The 19321-nt window shown below is 34.5% G+C and overlaps 1 protein-coding gene across 3 annotated transcripts in view; it reads left to right on the forward strand.

Annotated features, from left to right (window-relative positions):
- Positions 1–19321, forward strand: part of HTR2C (5-hydroxytryptamine receptor 2C) — a 308792-nt gene that overhangs the window by 12635 nt on the left and 276836 nt on the right. For all 3 annotated transcript variants that reach the window (XM_025372483.1, XM_025372484.1, XM_025372485.1), the window contains exon 2: positions 11139–11205. The gene's annotated coding sequence lies outside the window, so the exon portion shown is untranslated. The remainder of the gene's footprint in view (positions 1–11138; positions 11206–19321) is intronic.

The raw sequence follows: 19321 nt of genomic DNA on the forward strand, positions 1-19321 counted from the left end.
CTTGGCTTCATGATTAGAAATTGTCTTATTCTTTTATTATATTTTTAGATTGAATTGGATATAGCCTATTACCTTATAAAGGGTTACAAAAGAAAACGAATTCTGGACAAATATTCATCTAGATGCCTTTAATTATATTTCATATGATCATTTTGCCCCTGTACTAAAACATTTCCTTTTTGAGGAGTATTCAATTCCCTTTATTTGTATTCAGAACTCCTTTGAATCTTTGGGGGTGATCCCAAATGGCAGGAAGAAGAAAATGAAAAGTTATTTATAGCTTGTTCATGACTTTTATCAATGTTCCATTTTGATTTCTGATTACTTTCCCCTGGAAAATATATCTAGATACCTTACCAATATCTTTAATGAATCTAAAGCTGTACCATTTGTGTTGCTACAAAATAATTTCAAAAGAGTTAATCAAACTTTCGTCCGCAGTCAGATCTTAACTTGTGGTACTCCAGCCTGCTCTTGATCTGTCTGAGTAATCTTGTAGATTTCTATTACATCATCATCATTTAAGAAATATTTTGTGGACCGAGAGTGGTGGCTCACGCCTGTAATTCCAGCACTTTTGGAGACCAAGGTGGGCGGATCACTTGAGGCCAGGAGTTTGAGACCAGCCTGGCCAACATGGCGAAACCCCATCTTTACTAAAAATACAAAAATTATCCAGGTGTGGTGGTGTGTGCCTGTAATCCCAGCTACTCGGGAGGTTGAGGCAGGAAAATCGCTTGAATCCAGGAGGCGGAAGTTGCAGTGAGCCGAGATCGCGCCATTGCACTCCAGCCTGGGTTACAGAGCAAGACTTCATCTCAAAAAACAAAACAAAAAAATTAATATTTTTTGAAGCTTAATTATACCCGACATTTTAAAAAACACATGTTAGAGAATATAGCACTTGTTCTTAGAGTCACAAAACTGTCAAGGGAGGATTTAGCAAACATTTTAAGGTTCCACCATTGAGAAATTTATCTTTTATTTGGGAAGATAAACTGTATTGGCATGCAACAAAAATCAAGACATTATATAGTGAAGGACTAAATTGTGTACCACATAAAAATGAAGGAAAAGAAACAACCAAGGGAATTGTATTGGCATAGATAGGAAATGAATTGAAGCTTGATGACAGTTGAGGGTTTGAACTGGCACAGAAGAAGGACAATATTCCAAAGAGCTGTAAGATATTCATGTTTCATGGTATTAGAAGAGGTAAATTAGGAACTAGCTAGTGGGGATGAGAGTCACCTCTGATCTGAACATGTTTAAAACAATGGTGAGACATGCACCATTAGATGTTCTCTGGAGAACTGAAAATGTGATACTGGATCTCTGGAGATAGGTCAACCCTGGAAATCAAAGAATTTGGAACAATCCATGCTACACTGGTTTAGCTAAATTTCAAAATTGTCCAAAAAAGAGAAGGTTATAGAGAGAAAAAGAAAAGAATGGAAATCCAAAAATTAAGAAGCTTTTTATTTAAAGCTTTGGGTAATATTTAAGAATGACATTTACCTGGGAATATTAATAATGAATCTTTCTCAGGTTTTTCCCCAACTTTAGACATTGTTACATTCAATGATTGTTAAGATTCTGCTCTGGGCAAGACATTTGACTGAGTACTTCCGGGCTTCCCAGAAGAGGAAACAATACTTAATTTTGATCTTTAGTAGTTTGAAGTCTAGTCAGTAGCTGGAGATCAAATATATGAGCTCTACATGAAGGATTTGGCAGAAAAGGTTACTGTTAAATTCAGAGAAGATTCTAGGAGCACAGTACATAGAAAAGAGATTGCATGGGATGAAAATATTGATACAAAAACCTCTTTACCCCAAAGCCCAAAGAAGAAATATAAATTTGGATCAACCCTTTTGGGTGCCATTTTCACTATCACCTAAACATAGAGTGGCCAAATCTCTTTTTGACTTACTCACAGAGATTTTAGGATGGATAAGACTTCTGTTTAACAACAAAAAAAGCCTCCATGAGTCTGGAGTCATCTATATTCAGTTCTGTTGTTTTTATACCCATAACTTAATAGAAATAAATAAATCAGCAAACAGGAGTTGAGTGCCTTTTGTGTGTTTAGCAATGGATTAGATTATTTGAATGATGCCAATAGAAATATGTAAGCTCCCTTATATAGTTAAGAGTCATATCAAGTATTTGTTATCAGCAAACCCTTAGAAACCAGAATTATACCTTGGTTTAAGTTACAAGTAAGTAATGAGCTGCAGATAGACTTTCAGTTAAAATTAATAGTCTGAATACCACATGACTGTTAGTTCTCAATGCCAAAAACGTCATCCATTGTATAAGATTATTTTTAGGAATACCAGCAAAGTACTTTATAATTCCTAAATGCATGGATGACGTTATGAAAGCAACAACACATTAAATACTAAGCACTCTAATAAAGCAAGTAGAACTAAAGCATACTGATCACGTTTGTAAGTGACTTAATATTGTCTATTATTATTAAATTATATATTATTAAAGATTATTAAAGATGAACAAATTAGGACTTAGAGAGGGTTCTTGATTTGCTTCAGGTCATACAGCTAATTACTGGCAAAACTGCAGAGAGAAGTTAAATTTCCTAACCCTGAAATCAGGTTCTTTTCCACCATGGTTCACTGCCTCTTGAAGGCTATGTAGCATATTAAATGAAAGCCTTTAAAAATTTGACTACATCATACTGTCCTTGAGAATCATGTCATGCTTAATAAATTCAAAATGAACAGAAAGTACATTTGCATTTTTGGCTTCAAAAATTAGAAAGTTAATACAAGTATGTGAATACTTTCAAAATTATGACTTTTATTCTTCCTAACATATAGGTAGAAGATATATATGTGTGTGTTATATAATATCCGTATATTTCACAGTGAGAGAGAAACATGTAAAGACAAATAAGAGTATTTTTTGAAGTTTAAATTAGATGACTGACCAGTTGACAGGCAATGTGCTCTTATTTATGTTAGCCTTTATTTCTTAATTTATTTGAGCAACCGAAGTCTGAAAGAGCTCAAGGCTGGATGCTTCCTTTCTATAAATTACATCTCTTAAAACGTACAAATGCAAGCATGAGTCACTAGCTACAGAATTCCAGCTTTAATCCATTATGTCATTTTTACAAGGAAACCAGTGACCTTCATGTGGTTTTTAAGGACACTGTCTCTGTGATCTACAGACTATGTGAAAGGTGAAATCATAACATGAACAATCAAATAAGCTCAATGGCATGATCTAAAAGGTAAAAAATAAAGTGCATTTTATAGATTGAAATCTGTTTACCTCTGTGATTATTTTTCCATGAGTCGTTTGCATATGTGCCTTGCATATATTGTATTGATTTGAAGTTAAACTGACACATTCACATATGTTACAATCACAATTTAAATAGTTAACTTTCACTGAGGTGTGCACAAAGGAACGGTGATGAGAAGGAAAGTACATAGCCCACAACGATCCTCAATGTATGTTTTGATAGGTAGTTTGAATTTTCTATTTACTCAAACTTATGTTAGTAATTTTTAAACTATAGTATTACTGAAGTTGTTATTTATATATACCATTCTATCTAGTAAATATAGAACAGAATCTCGGAGATAGGAGGAAGTCCAAGAAAGAAATCATGGGCACTTCTAATGAAAAGGAAAGAGAAAGGGAAAGGAATCAACAAATATTGAGCCCCGACCATATCCTACTCAGTGCATGTTGCAAAGTACATATATTATCTCATGCAATTCTCACAACAACTGTAAGAAAAAGGAAACAGAAACAGACAGGTTAAGTCATGTGCCGAAACACACAGCTAATAAAGCGTTGAGCCAAGATTCAAACCCAGGTCTGTCTAATTACAAAGGTTGTGTGCTCTTTTTCAATAGCACCTTGATTAACAGCCTTAAGGTTTAAAAATATGTCAAATACCCATGCACAACAACATGCTCTCAGTATAGTATTTACTTAATCATTTACAATGTTTTCAAGGAACTAAATGGAAGACATGTCAGGAGACATCAATCATATATCACCTTCTACAAATTAGGAATGTGTGTATTTTCAAATATCTCATTTCATTTTTAGAGGTGAAAGATAGCTATTTACTAATAGAAATAAAGATGGAAAAAGTATGCAAAATGCTATCTAATGATAATAATTGGCAATGAAATAGGAAAATAAAAGGTTAATCACAATATTTAAAAAAATTAAAAATATTTTAAAATATCACCTTAAGAACCACATTTACTGGGAAATAAAAGGCAGTTATAATAACACAGGAAACATTTTGACTGCATATTCCATGAAATTACTACTGTCTTTATACTTTTGCAGCATAATAAGTGTTCTATTTTAATCTAATTTCATATATAATAGTCATGTATTTTTATAATTTAACAAGTTCAAACCTAAACATAGCACTTGCATTTTAAATGCAAAGTATATATAAGATCCAATTTTAAGGATCCATTTTATGCATTCTTTAACTTTAAAATGTTGTCTTCTGTCATATAACTTCAGATTGATAACATATTTTGCATTGATTTTTTTCTTTAATTTTTGCAGTGAAGCTTGTCATTTCAAGTTTAGTAAATATTATGACTAGATTTTTTTAATAAAGATAAAGCATACCAAACAAATCTACCTGCTATCTAAGAGTATTTTAAGAATCAATTTCCAAATACTATTCAGAGCAAAATCTATAGAATATCCAGAAACTATCACTAGTTTTTTAACTCATTTCTGAATTCATTAGCTTTTAAACTGTTTTTTTTTTTTTTTTTTTTTTTTTTTAGGAAAATCACTAGTGGTCTATATGCTGGTACAATTTAAGCAAGAAGACAGTTGAGAGGAAGCGATAGGTTTGCAAATCAAGGAGTAAAATTGCCCCAAATAACTTTTAATTAATATCAACTGTGAGTAGAGAAGTTAAAATGTTTGCCCATGATAAAGAAGGTATGGAGTTTCTTATTCTTGGCCATTTATTGGATGCTGAAAGACTTGACATTTTCCTCACCAAAGAAATTACTCGGACCTATGGTACAACATTAAGATCAATGATGAAAAAGAATCATCCCCAACGGGAGAGTTTGCATTATTCTGATTATACACAAGCATTGACTATTTGCTGATGTGAGAAAGGGTCAATATAAAAATTGATCTTTGAATGTATCTTATTCAATTTTTTAATATTTCAAAGTGCTTCAGTTGTTTGGCATATTTGTCATATCTTTCATTTTTTGTAATCTCCTGCTCCAGCTTCCACATCACTATAAAATGTTAATGCATTTTTCATACACATACAGAGCATCAGGATTTAGGATTATTATTTTTAAATTAAAATCTGAGGCTGGATGCGGTGGCTCACACCTGTAATCCCAGCACTTTGGGAGGCCAAGGTGGGCGGATCACCTGAGGTCAGGAGTTCAAGACCAGGCTGGCCAACTTGGTGAAACCCCGTCTCTACTAAAAATAAAAAAAATTAGCTGGGCATGGTGGTGTGTGCCTGTAATCCCAGCTACTCAGGAGGCTGAGGCAGGAGAATCGCTGGAACTGGGAGGCGGAGGCTGCAATGAGCCAAGATGATGCCACTACATTCCAACCTGGGCAGCAGAAAGAGACTCCATCTCAAAAAAAAAAAAAAAATCTGGTCTTTCATGAATCTTACATGTATAAAATGTTTACACTTCTATTATGTAAAATTAATGCATTCCCCCAATGGATTTTATAACAATACAGTCAGTTCCTCTTGCAAAGGGGAACTTTTCATAACTCCCCTACTGTTTCATTAAAATTGAGGTTTAATGTGATCCTGTGTTCTCACATTTGAAAATCTATCTGCGTTTTCATTTGAAGTACTGGCTTTAACCCCGAATCACTTTTAACGGTTTTATCGACCTGTAATTCACATACTATCTAATTTGCCCATTTTAATGTGTAGAATTCAGTGATTTTGAGTATACTCAGAGTTGTAAAATCATCATCACAATTTAGAGTATTTCCATCACCCCCTAAAGTAATCCTATACTCATTTACAATCACTCCTCATACTTCTTCAACCCTCATCATTAGGCAACCAGAAATCCTCTTTTTGTCTCTGTAGATTTGCTTTTTCTGAGAACCTGGAAACTTTTAACAGATGTACTTGCTGGGTATGTCAGAGAAGTTGCTTGAGATTAAGAAGGGTTGGCAAACAAAATAGAATTTGTTGTTAGATTTAGGCAATAGGGTCTCGATTTATTTGGCCAAGTTCTTAATTTCTTCACACTTCTGAAATGAAAGTAATAAAATTTTGTCTCTGAGCTTCTGTCATCCTTAGTTTTGCTATTCAATTTTATTTTAGTATTGCAAAATCAATAAAAAGGAAGTCATCCTCCAAGTACTCCTCTTCACAATAAATTGATTCAGAAAAACTAAGTTTCAAACTCAGGAAAGTTAAATTTCTAGTCCGTTTCTTTCATTTTTTTCCCGTTCCGTCCAATCAAGATTTGCCAAACAAAACTATCCTTTCCAGAGAAGAGGCATTTACCTCAAGAAACTTTTGTATACGTGCTATTTGCAGTTGAATGTCATAAGAAGCAGTTGATTGAAGTGTGCCATCTGTTTCTTTTCTAAATCTCTACTATGCAAGACACTTCTTTAAAAATTACATTTATTCAGAGGATTTTTATGAAATAATATTGCCTGTCATTCTAATTGGCTCTGAATACTTCTCTTGCAATAGTGGTGTAGCATAACACATTAGTAGGAACTTTCAGTTGGTGTGCATTTTGGCCACTAACATCACTAATAAAAAAAAAGTACATAAAATCAGAATACAGAAACTGGGGCTTTCTACATAAAATCTGATTTTTTATTAGTATTGAATATGCTTCCCATTAAAACGATAAATCTGATATGTATTATTTAATATACTACCCATTAAACAATAAATTTCATAACACTTAAAAAATATGAAAATAAGTCCTATTAATTACATCCTCAAATACATATTTTAATATTTTTCTGAAATACATATGCTCTTTACACACTAGAATATAATTGTTTTCATTACCTGAGTTGTGCTAAATGTGAAGTGGTGGGAGATGCACCATTCTGTATTTAAAAGATTTCTCCCATGTTTTTTTCTGTTGTAATTACTCTTTTGGTTGACCACGTTCGTTTGGACTTCTGATCGTTGTTCCAAGCATCCACTCCATTGCTCTATTTGACATGACACAGTGAGTTTAAAAGATAGTATCGTGTTAGATAAAGATTGAAGTTTTAAATAATACATGATAACTTGAAAGGGAAGTTAAGAAAATTTAAATTAATAAATAAAGAGGATGAGGCAAGGGGATATGTATGTTTGCTTTAAATAGTCTATGAATAAGACTTAGTGAAAGAAGAAAAAATAGTTTTGAACAAAGAAAGCATGGAAGATGTAGAAAACGAGCAGAGCATACTGTATGTTTCCATTTACATGAACTTACAGAACTGGCAAAAATAACCTACAGTGGTAGAAGTCAAAAAGTAGTTGCCTGGAACTTGGAAGATGGTGACTACAAAGAAGCAGGAGAATGGAAATGTTTTGTTTCCATCAGAGTGACAATTACACGGGTGTAAACTGGTCAAGCTCTACATTTAAAATATGCACACATTAGTATATGTAAATTATACTCATTAAGGTAGATTCCTTAAAAAGTCAAAGTAGGCAGCAAAGGGTACCATTCAGTCCCTTTGTCCCTTTGTGGTCCTGTTTTAATACTGAATGGAAGACAACTCCCTTCTTTTTAAATGGGCATGAATATCCATGAATATCGAAAAGAGTGCATTAAGCTCTTTACAATGCCTGCATTTCCTCATCCTGCTCAGGATTGACTACTGGCATTTTAATGCACAGTAATGTGGGCATTTCTTTGATAGACATTCCAATTTAAATGCCTACTTTTTCCGTATTATTTCAACTGAAGGAGAAATAAGACAGCAAACTTATCTATTCAATCTTCACAGGGTTCTTATGACTTTTAAAGCATAATTTTGAATTGAAACTACTATTTTATATTATCTTTTCTCAGGGTGGGCTGAAAACAAACTAGCAACAATTTTTGTAGGAAAAGTAGGATAAAGTCTGTCTTGAATAATCACAAAATCACACTTAATGTCACCTCATAAATCAGTTATAAATAGTGTCAGAGGTAATAGAATTGCACATGTGAAATTTAAAAGTTTTCTATGCACAATTTTTGTAGAATGGAATGGCATGCTGTTTGGATTAATATGTAGATCAAGGTTATGGTCAGGCATATCTGTTTTCTATCTAGAGTCACTCGCCTACAAAGAGAAAAAAATCAGTCACTGTGGAAATCTAAAAAATAATACTTTGGTAAGATGGAGAGAAACGTGAAATGACAGGACGTTAATAATAAAATATATCTCAAATTTACGTATAATTAGCTGAGAGGAAAAAAATGGGAAAGGAGAGTCGATGATAGATGCAAAATGTTAATATAAAGAATGTCGTGATCAGCAGGAAGGGAAGAAGCAAGTGAGGCTAAAGAGAAAAAAAATTGACCTCACTCAAAGTACTTCATATTTTTGCAAAATTAATTAAAATTTTAGAAATCGACACTAAAACGTTAGAGACCTCAGAAAACATTTTCAGTTGATAGGTCTTGGAGAAATTTTTTTTTTTAAAGAATATCTGATTGGATACTTTTTAATGACGGAGCAGTAATGTTTTATTGCAAAGTATCTCAATCCTCCCCCAAGGGGAAAAAAACCTCAAAAAAAAATAAATCCTTCGTGAATAAATAGCATAATTACAATCATAGCTCACGTTGTTCTGACTGCAATAGTCACAATTCGCCACTAGGGGGCGGTAATTCCGTTCTTAGCAGTCCTCGGTCCACAACCTTTTCATTCCCTCCCAGGGTACTTGAACAGTTAGGTGAAATTAAGTGGGAGCTTCGACAGGTATAACAGGTCATTAATGTGTGTTGAGATGATCTCATGCGTTTCTGCAATGCAATGTATAATTCTTATTGCATAGAATAATAACTTGGCCACCAGCTTCCTCACTAAGCATGGAGTATTATCATTGCTCCAAGATTGCTATTAATTTTGTACATATTAGGTAGAATCACTTTACCTTCCTTTTTCCCAGGAAATTATTTTTATTTACTATGAGTCTCCTACTGTTTCATGAAAATTGAAGGTTAATGTGATCACGTGTTCTTGCATAGTCATTTCAATAAATCTTTGCTGTGAAAGAGGCAAAAAAAAATGTTGGTTCAAATTTATAAATACTAAATGTATTTTCTGAAATGTAGATTAAGACAGCAAAGTTTTAATCCAAGTTGTTTTTCACTCATTTGAAGTTAGAACTATTTTTTACTTTCATAAGGAATAAAAATGTTGGTATAGTACATTGTATCTTGCATGATGTAAGGGGTAGTCATTAAATTATTTAAATGCGGCTGTAACATTTATTGAATATTTTATATTATGCTTCAAATATGTTAACTTATGTTGATAAATTTATGAGCTAACAAAAGGTCTTATCCTCAATATAATAATTAACATTTCCTATGTATTTCTCATAACTTTAATGATCTTTACATCACTCCATTTTACTTACTAGGCTGAGTGCAATAGTTAGCTTTATATTTTTAAAAATAATCCCTGCATTTAAAACTTTTTTTGGTTATGTTTTATGTGTTTGGGGAAATTTTTGATTTTTAAAACATGTCGAATATTAACATCCTTGCACCAAATTTATTTGTCCTACTGCAAAAATATAGCTGGCTAATATTTGTTTCTGTCTTCTTTTTGCATTCCAGAATAAATACTGGCAACTGATGCTCTTACAATAATTAATACAGAAAGGGTGATTTTCAAATGTTGTTTCCCCTTCCAGAGTCTAATATTGTTTTAGTATCTGTGGATGAAATACTATTTACTCCCGCTCTGTAATTGTTCTGTGTGAAATGTTTCAACTTGACATTTGACTTAGAATCTTGCTGATTCATTTAGAATTCTTAACTAATATTTAATTTTGTCTTTAGCAGAAGGACGAACACTGACTTGCCTGTTATAGGAATGGGGTCCGGATCCACACCCCGAGAGAGGGTTCTTGGATCTTGTACAAGAAATAATTCAGGGCAAGTCTGTAAAGTGAAAGCAGGGTTATCAGGAAAGTAAAGGAATAAAAGAATGGCTACTCCATAGAAAGAGCAGCCCCGAGGGCTGCTGGTTTATTTTTTATTTTTTATTTATTATTATTATTTTTTTTGAGACAGAGTCTTGCTCTGTCACCCAGGCTGGAGTGCAGCAGCCGAGCTCGGCTCACTGCAACTTCCACCTCCCTGGTTCAAGCAATTCTGCCTGCCTCAGCCTCCCCAGTAGCTGGGATTACAGGTGCCCACCACCACACCTGGCTAATTTTTGTATTTTTTAGTAGAGACGGGGTTTGACCATGTTGGCCAGGTTGGTCTTGACCCCCTGACCTCAAGTGATCCGCCCACCTCGGCCTCCCAAAGTGCTGGGATTATAGGTGTGAGCCACTGCGCCCTGTCCTGGTTGCCCATTTTTATGGTTATTTACTGATGATATGCTAAACGACGGGTGGATTATTCATGCCTCCTCTTTTTAGACCTTGTCAGGTTACTTCCTGATGTTGCCGTGGCATTTGTAAACTGTCATGGCACTGGTGGGAGTATAGCAGTGAGGATGACCAGAGGTCACTCTCATGGCCATCTTGGTTTTGGTGGGTTTTAGCTAGGTTCTTTACTGCAACCTGTTTTATTAACAAGGTCTTTATGATCTGTATCTTGTGCTGACTTCCTGTCTCATCCTGTGACTTAGAATGCCTCAACTGTCTGGGAATGCAGCCCAGTAGATCTCAACCTCATTTTACCCAGCCCCTATTTACGATGGAGATGCTCTAATCCAAATGCCTCTGACATACCCGCTGTACTAATATTTTGTTGTTTTAAATTCGTTTTATATAAATGCAACTTCTTTCTTCTGAAGTTTATAGGTATCAGCCTTACTACTTTTCCGTCATTCATTATATGTGAATGGTATATGTACTCTGTGTAGCACCTTACTTATGGAGTTCTTACTGCATTTTTCTCAATGTTTGCTTTTAGGGTTATCAGCTAACACCCGCGAGCATCTATAACATAGGCCAACCGACGTCATCCTTCAAAAATAATTGTAAGTATACACATAAGCGTGCCTCAATACTCTTATTTTGAAATAATATTCAACCATTATATTAAGGTGATTCCTATTATTTTGCTAGTGTAGACCTACCCCTGAACTAGTAAAACATATGCCATTAAGGGCCGAACATGTTTGAAAAAGAATATTATGTAATTGGTAAATGGCATTTTAATGCAACCTGAAAAAAAAAAAAACTCAGTTTATTTTATTACTAAGTAATGTATGATGCAGACCCCTTACCAAACCATTAACCTCCACTCCACATTTATAGTAAATAAGTATAAAGTATGATAGTATAAATTGGGACAATTAGGTTAGTGAAGTTCAATTTTCTTCTTCAATGACAAACTCTTGTTTTTTTGTTTTTTCTTTTTTGTTTGTTTGTTTGTTTTGAGGTGGAGTCTCACTCTGTTGCCCAGGCTGGAGTGCAGTGGTGCAATCTCAGCTCACTGCAACTTCCGCCTTCTGGGTTCAAGTGATTCTCTTGCCTCAGCCTCCTCGGTAGCTGGGATTACAGGTGCACGCCACCACACCAGGCTAATTTTTGTATTTTTAGTAGAGACAGGGTTTCACCATGTTGGGCAAGCTAGTCTCGAACTCCTGACCTCAGGTGATCCGCCCACCTCGGCATCCCAAAGTGCTGGGATTACAGGCATGAGCCCCCAAGCCCAGCCTACTTTCAGTGATAAACTCTTATATCCATGATTGGAGTGTAGGAAATCTAGCTGTTGTTTCCTATGACAAATTTTAGAAAGCATAGCTCTTCAAAATACTCTCAATGGATGCACTTAAAAATCTCAGCAGGAGAGGAAGGGAGCAGAGAATTTTGTTTCTCAAAAGGGAGTATCCGTTATAAATGCTGAAAAACGCAGATCCGGATAATGGAACACTCTACATTCTACAGATGTCCACAGCATGATTATTTGATTGGGTAAATATATCACAAGTTAAACAAGGTGGATTTAAATTGGATTCCTTATTTTAGACTCCAGACTGCATAGGGACTTCTCAATTAAATTTCTGGTTGTTCTCATAATCATATACAAATATTTAATATCACAAAATGTTTTTAGAATGATAGTTTTGGAGGAAGAACTGATACAATGGTATAGGTTAAATCGTTTTTGACAGTAAAATTTTAACAAAAATTTTTAGTATGACATTAATATATACACATTAGATAAAAGAAGTGAAAAGTCGAAGTCTGTCAAAATTCGAAAGAGGATAGGGATAGAATAAGGTTGGGAATGTCTGCTGCACATGTTATTAATGATGAAAAATAAAAGAAATAAGAAAACCGTGATTTTACATCAAGACAGTTGCATCAAAATGGCTGCATTAAAATGTACCCTTTGTCAGAATAGCCAATTGTTCTGTTTTATTCAACTACTCACCACTTAAGATGATGGCAAAGGTAACTTTCTTTGATGTGTATTGAAAAGAGTTCTTGATGCTATCAACAGCTTTCCAGAGGGGGAGAAAAAATCATAAGGGACATTCAAAAAGTATAAAATGTAAAATTTTAAAGAACTCCCACAGCAGTCCTGAAAGAACACAGGAAGTCACTCATTCTAAGTGTTTGTGAAGATCCAAGTTTGCTTGCAGATATTTTCACTGCGTTGGTGAAATAGGTTAACCTGGACATGCAGGTAAGTTTCTACTCTCAGGCTTCAAACAACATTCACACAAGACTATCTCACAAATATCATTGGCATGGTAAGCCTTGCCTGGTAGTAAAGACCAAGGTCAGCCTTACTAGAATGTGAAGTTCACCAATTTCATCTTTATTGTCTTCTTTTCAATGCTATTCTGTCCTTACCATGTTGTTTTTCTACCTCTATGTGCCAAATATTCACAACTCTATAGTGAGTACTCCTTGCTTCTCTCCCAGGCCTCTTTGTACATATACCTGTTGACACTTTGCTCTTATCCAGCTATTAATTAGAGAAGATTTGATACACAAATTCGTCATAATGTGGCAATACCTTACAAGTCCTACCCCATCTAGAGGGAGGCATGGTTTAACAATGTGGTTCCCATAACTGAATCCCTTGATGAGCTAAAGGGGAAAATAAGTCTCAAATCTCATCATGTAGGTATGTAAGGCCTTTGCCTACTTCACTTCTCTGTAAGGCTGTCTTTGTCAGGGCATATCAATGACATGAAAAAGATATGTACAATATATTTATTATAGAAGGTTGGAGCTTGATTATTTATAGTAAATAATGTTGGTGTTGTTAAATATATTAATTCTTACTGTAAATAGAAGAGCACCAAGAGTTTTGTTGTAATGTGTATACATCCACAGCCTGATATTCTTTGGGTTTTTTTTTTTTTTTTTTAAATCTCTGGGTTCTTGGTGATTTCTTTGGCTATTTTATTTTTATTTTTATTTATTTATTCATTTTTGAAATGGAATCTTGCTCTGTCTCCCAGGCTGGAGTGCAGTGGTGTGATCTCAACTCACTGCAACCTCCGCCTTCTGGGTTCAAGTGATTCTCCTGCCTCAGCCTCTTGGGTAGCTGGGATTACAGGCGCCCACCACCACGCCCGGCTAATTTTTGTACTTTTAGTAGAGACGGGGCTTTCACCATGTTTGTCAGGCTGGTCTTGAACTCCTGACTTCAAGTGATCTAACAGCCTCGGTCTCCCAAATTGTTGGAATTACAGACATAAGCCACTATGCCCAGCCATCTGTGGTTATTTTAAGCTACATAATTCAATAAATCTTAAAAAGAAATTTGTCTCCACTATCATTTGAACTTAGTAATACCTTCTGTAAAGCCTTCCTTGTGCTACCTATTCTACTGTGATATAGATGTACGTATATATTTATATCACAGTCAAAGTAACAATTTAGGTAATGTATTCAATGTCTCCTGTGAAATTAATCAGTTGGACAACTGTGCTTCTCCTGAGTTGGATAAGGTTTGTAATAGCAGTAAGTATCAAAAGTAAACATTATTTTTTTCTGTAAAACCACATCAACATTTCAAGTTATTCACTTAAAAGGTTAATGTGATGAAGAAACAGTGCACATACATTGGTTCTACATTGTCAAAACATGATTTATAATTGTCACTCTCTTGACACTTACATTAACAATTTAGGAATTTTTACCTTTCAATTATGTGGTTCTTTGTTACTACAAATAAATGCAAGTTCAATTAACAGAATCTGTTTTCCATATGAGTTCTCTAATATAGAACTGAGTATCTACTGCAAAGTTATTTACTCTAGGTTACCAAATTACTTTAAGAAAAACATAAATAGGCTGGTCATGGTGGCTCATGCCTGTAATCCCAGCAGTTTGAAAAGTCAAGGTGAGAGGATTGCTTGAGCCCAGGAGTTCGTGACCAGTCTGGGCAGTATAGTGAGACTCCCATCTCTACGAAAAATTTAAAAATTAGCCAGGCATGATAGTGCAAACCTGTAGTTCTAGCTATCCAGGAAGCTGAAGTGGGAGAATTGCTTGAGCCCAGGAAGTCAAGGGTGCAGTGATCTGTGATTGCACCACTACATACATTCCATGCTGGGTGATAAAGCAAGATCCTGTCTCAAAAAAAAAAGAAAAAAAAAAAAGAAGAAGAAAAACAGAAATACAGAAATAGACCATAACAAATAGCAAATATTGCTTACATTGATAGACAATTCCATCATTTCACTTTGCAGTTTGTTGTAGTTATCTGTTTTATTCACAAATATTTTAATTTCACATCTTTGATTTAAAAATGAAATATATTTTACTATTCACCAGTTCTTCATTTGGTTGTTGTAAATAATGTATAATCAAATGCCTGTATCAACAAGTCAAACATATTCTGTAAATATATACACCTGCTAGGTACCCACAAAAACTAAAAAATAAAAAATAACTTATGAAAGGAGAAGAGAATTGAGTGCGTTAAGTAACAATAATTTGTTCTATGTATAGTAAATGCATTTTATATCACTTACAGGAACTAACGTGGTGTATTGCACATAATATGCATTCAATAATATATTCATTAATTGGTTTAATAATAACTATCAATATTATCATGACAAAATAACAGCATGTCTAGAAGAGAGGTACTCAATCAGGAATGCATTTTAGTAAATGAGCATACACATTGAAAGCACAGGAAAACCTGAGCTTTATATTTCCACATTCTGCACAGCTTTTGCTTTTGCTAATCAAAAATTTAAGTGATCCTTTATAATTATCAGTTGAAGTCAAAACACATAGGATTAACTAAGTACTTAAAGAACTGATTATCGTAATTAATAATCTAACTTAGCCAACTGATAACTGTTAAGACTATCTGCCACGCAAATTTTTCACTCAATAGTCTGTGCCAAAATTCAACAAGACTAACAACATAATTTAGCATGCGTCCTTTCTAAGATACCGCAACTTTCGTGAAATAAGTGAAAAGTACCTTGTTTTGGAAAGAAAGGTAGCCAAACGTTATCAAGGTAGTTTCAGAGTTACACGTTCCTCCATATTAGATAACAACAGTAAAATAATTTTATATTATGTTTTCTGGTTTTCAACATATGTCTTTCAAAAATCGGATTGATTTTTTAAATTATACATTTTCAAAACATTAATATCTTCTTAAATATAAAATATAGGTATGACTTAAGCAACTGTACCAAGTAAATTAATACATGTCCTATAAGAGGATATTATGATTAAAGAGATTACGACACAAGAATATTGATTTTTATTTCACTATTTGAAAATGTGTATTAGTCTTAGCTTCAGTTCATATGACTCTAATTTAAACGTAGCATAGATCTTTCAAATAAAATACAGGCATTTTAATTGTGTGGAAGCTTTTATATGCTGTGTGAAGTGACTATTTGTATATTACATCATGTTTCAATTGCATTTTGCTCTTATTTAAAAATGATTTTTCCTCCAGCAAATTAAACATATGGCCCAGACAAGTAGTACATTGTGTACATAAAATTTCTAACAATTCCTTTCTGAGACTGCCACTGTGTAGATCTAAGTACAGTTGTCCACGTAACAAGTCTTTAGAGATACTAATAAACTAATACTAAAGTAATAATGAACTTTAGTATTAGTGTAATGTTATCTATTAAAATATGAAAACCAAATCATATATGTGTGGTATATCCATTAAATATATACATAAATTAATCTCTATATAATTATTTGTGCTTTCATAAAGTATTCTCAGTGACTTCATAGGGTTTTAATTGTGTAAGAAAGTACTCTCAATGCGTTACAAGTTTCTTAGCATCACAGGGAATTGCATTGTTATTCAGATAGTTGGATTAACAAGAAACTGAGTCATCCTTGAATGGCTTCCTCTCCCTTATACCCCGTGATAAATTTATTACTAACTCCAGTCAACTCCAGTCAGTTTTAATTCCTAAATATCTTCACTCCATTTCTACAAACATCATACCAGTTTGGCTTTCCATCATCTCTTTACTATTAGAATGACCCTCTAACTAGTTCTCCCAATTACACATTTGCACTCCCCAATCCATTCTCCCAATTCTTATTGCTCCTAGGAAGACAACCTGTTTATAAAAGACAACCTGATCTGGCTCCTCTTAAGCATCATATATTCCCTCATCCCCCTCATGAATAGTTAGGCCCCACTGATCTACTTTCAGTTCCTTGAGCACATGATCTCTCTGATCACAGGGCCTTGCCAGGAATTGTGCCTTCTGTTGTTAATACTAACTTGCGTTCCCCATCTCTCCTAATACTTACATCACCAGTTACACCAGTTAACTCCTATATAAGCCATCAAAACACGAGCTCAAAGTCATTTTTTTTTCTGGGATCAGGGAAGACTTCCTGCCCACCATATCCCCTAACACAAGGTGAGCATTCTGTTATATACCCTAATAGATAACATCATGTACCTTCCATCATAGCAATTATTACAGTTGATAATTATACACTTATTTTTGTGATTCCTTGAGGATTCCTATATCCTCCACTAGATGTTAATTAACTCCATAAAGTCAGGAACAGTATTGCTTTTGCTCAATATTGTATTCTTAGCATCTAACACACTACCAAGGCTATACCAATGAATTAATAAATATTTGTTGACTGGATAACTGAATAAATAAATAGGTATTATTTATGAAAAAGTCATTTGTATAATTTTTGGTGATGGTTGCTCTCTGACTGTTGAATTGCAAAGGATATTTTTCTACCTTCCCCCCAGTGGCAGCTGTAAATATTGCAGCCTGGTGAAAAATGAGAAGTCTCAGTAACTAAGACCTTAACAAAGGGTTGTATATGTGAGCTATCAACTCATAACTGACAGCAGTAAAAGTTACTGCTGTGATTTTAAGTGTAACGTTATCTATACAAGCAGGCGAAACTTATAAATGCCTAACACCACATTTGCATTATTGAACAGTCCAACAAAAATTTTGAATAAGTTTCACTTGCTTTGTTTCATGCAGCAAGAGGTTCACATTCACATTTTAAGATCTCAGATAATCAAATTATATCACTGCTATGCTTTATTAAATAAGCAAACTCAAATGTATGTCAAATGAGTTATAGCATAATTTATACAGTTTTAATATTATTGCTAATAGGGCTTATATTTCACACTATATATATGAATACATGTAATATGGTATGAATATATTGCCTGAATATATGACTATATGGAATATATATATATTGAATATATATGAATATAATTGAAATATGGTGTTAGTAAATGAATAGCTTGCTAAGTGATATAAGTCTTAGTTCATATATTCTCCTGGCTAAGCTTTCTTGTTTCTGCTTTAATATTACATTATACTTTATATGTATTACACGGAATTGCACTCAGCTATTTTTCAATGACCCAAATTTGCCTTAAATTCCATATATCTACCATAACTCATACATTTTATTATCCTGGTCATGTTTCCGTTTTTTCATCTGCTAAAAGATTGACGATTTTAAGACAACATGATGAGTGCTAGATTAGTGCAGTCAGGCTGGGGAGGAATCTGAGTTCTGCATTTTGTTTCGTTTTTTTTTTTTTTTTTTGGCAGAGGAGTCTTGTTCTATCACCCAGGCTGGAGTGCAGTGGCACGATCTTGACCTCACTGCAGACTCTGCTTCCTGGGTTCAGGGGATCCTCCTGCCTCAGTCTCCCACGTAGCTGGGACTACAGGCGTGCACCACCTTGCCTGGCTAATTTTTGTATTTTTAGTAGAGACGAGGTTTTACCATGTTGGCAAGGATGGTCTCAAACTCCTGACCTCAAGTGATCCACCTGTCTCGGCCTCCCAAAGTGTTGGAATTACAGGCATGAGCCATGGCGCCTGGCCTGAGATTCTGCATTTTTAACCAGCTCCCAGATTTCCATGGACTACACTTGGAGTCACAAGGTAATGAATCAGGGGATGTGAAACTTTTGAAAAGAGCTAGATGATAAATACTTTGGATATGGGAACCATGTAGGCTCTGTTGCAACTACTCAGCTCTGCCATTGTAGCTTGAAGACAGCCACAGACAACATATGAATGAATGAGTGGGTCTGGGTTCCAATGAAATTTTATGAACACTGGAATTTCAATTTCCTATAAGTTTCTCATATCATGATATATTATTTATCTTTTAATATTTTTCAACTGTATAAAAACATATACATCATTCTTACCTTGTAGGCCATACAAAAACAGTCTGTTGTTTGCCAACCACCCTGCTATGGTATAAGATGCCAATAGATAACTGTTGTAGAGGCTGGAGTGGAGGTAGAGTGTGACAGGATAGGCTTTGTAGAAAGGATTACAGTTGAGCTAGGACTTGAAGAAGGAAGGCTTTTCCTGGGCAGACAAGTAGGAGAAAGTGAAAGACAAAGATATAAGCCAGCAACAGCATTAGTGTGTTCTCTGAACTGAAAGCATTGGATTGTGGCCTGAGAAGAACAAGCCCTTCTAGGTTGAGAAGGCTCAATGAAAGGGTGGTCCCTTAAATGTATGTCTAAATAGTTTTAAACTTTAATGGGTAGTCGTGTCAGGTGAGCATGCAGAATGAGCATGGGGGATGCTATTAAGTTCGACCTTTTAGAACTTCAGGTCAAGAGAGGACTGGACTACTGGGAGGGAGAAAGAATAG

Source organism: Theropithecus gelada, chromosome X (assembly GCF_003255815.1).
Source record: "Theropithecus gelada isolate Dixy chromosome X, Tgel_1.0, whole genome shotgun sequence".
NCBI lineage: Eukaryota > Metazoa > Chordata > Mammalia > Primates > Cercopithecidae > Theropithecus > Theropithecus gelada.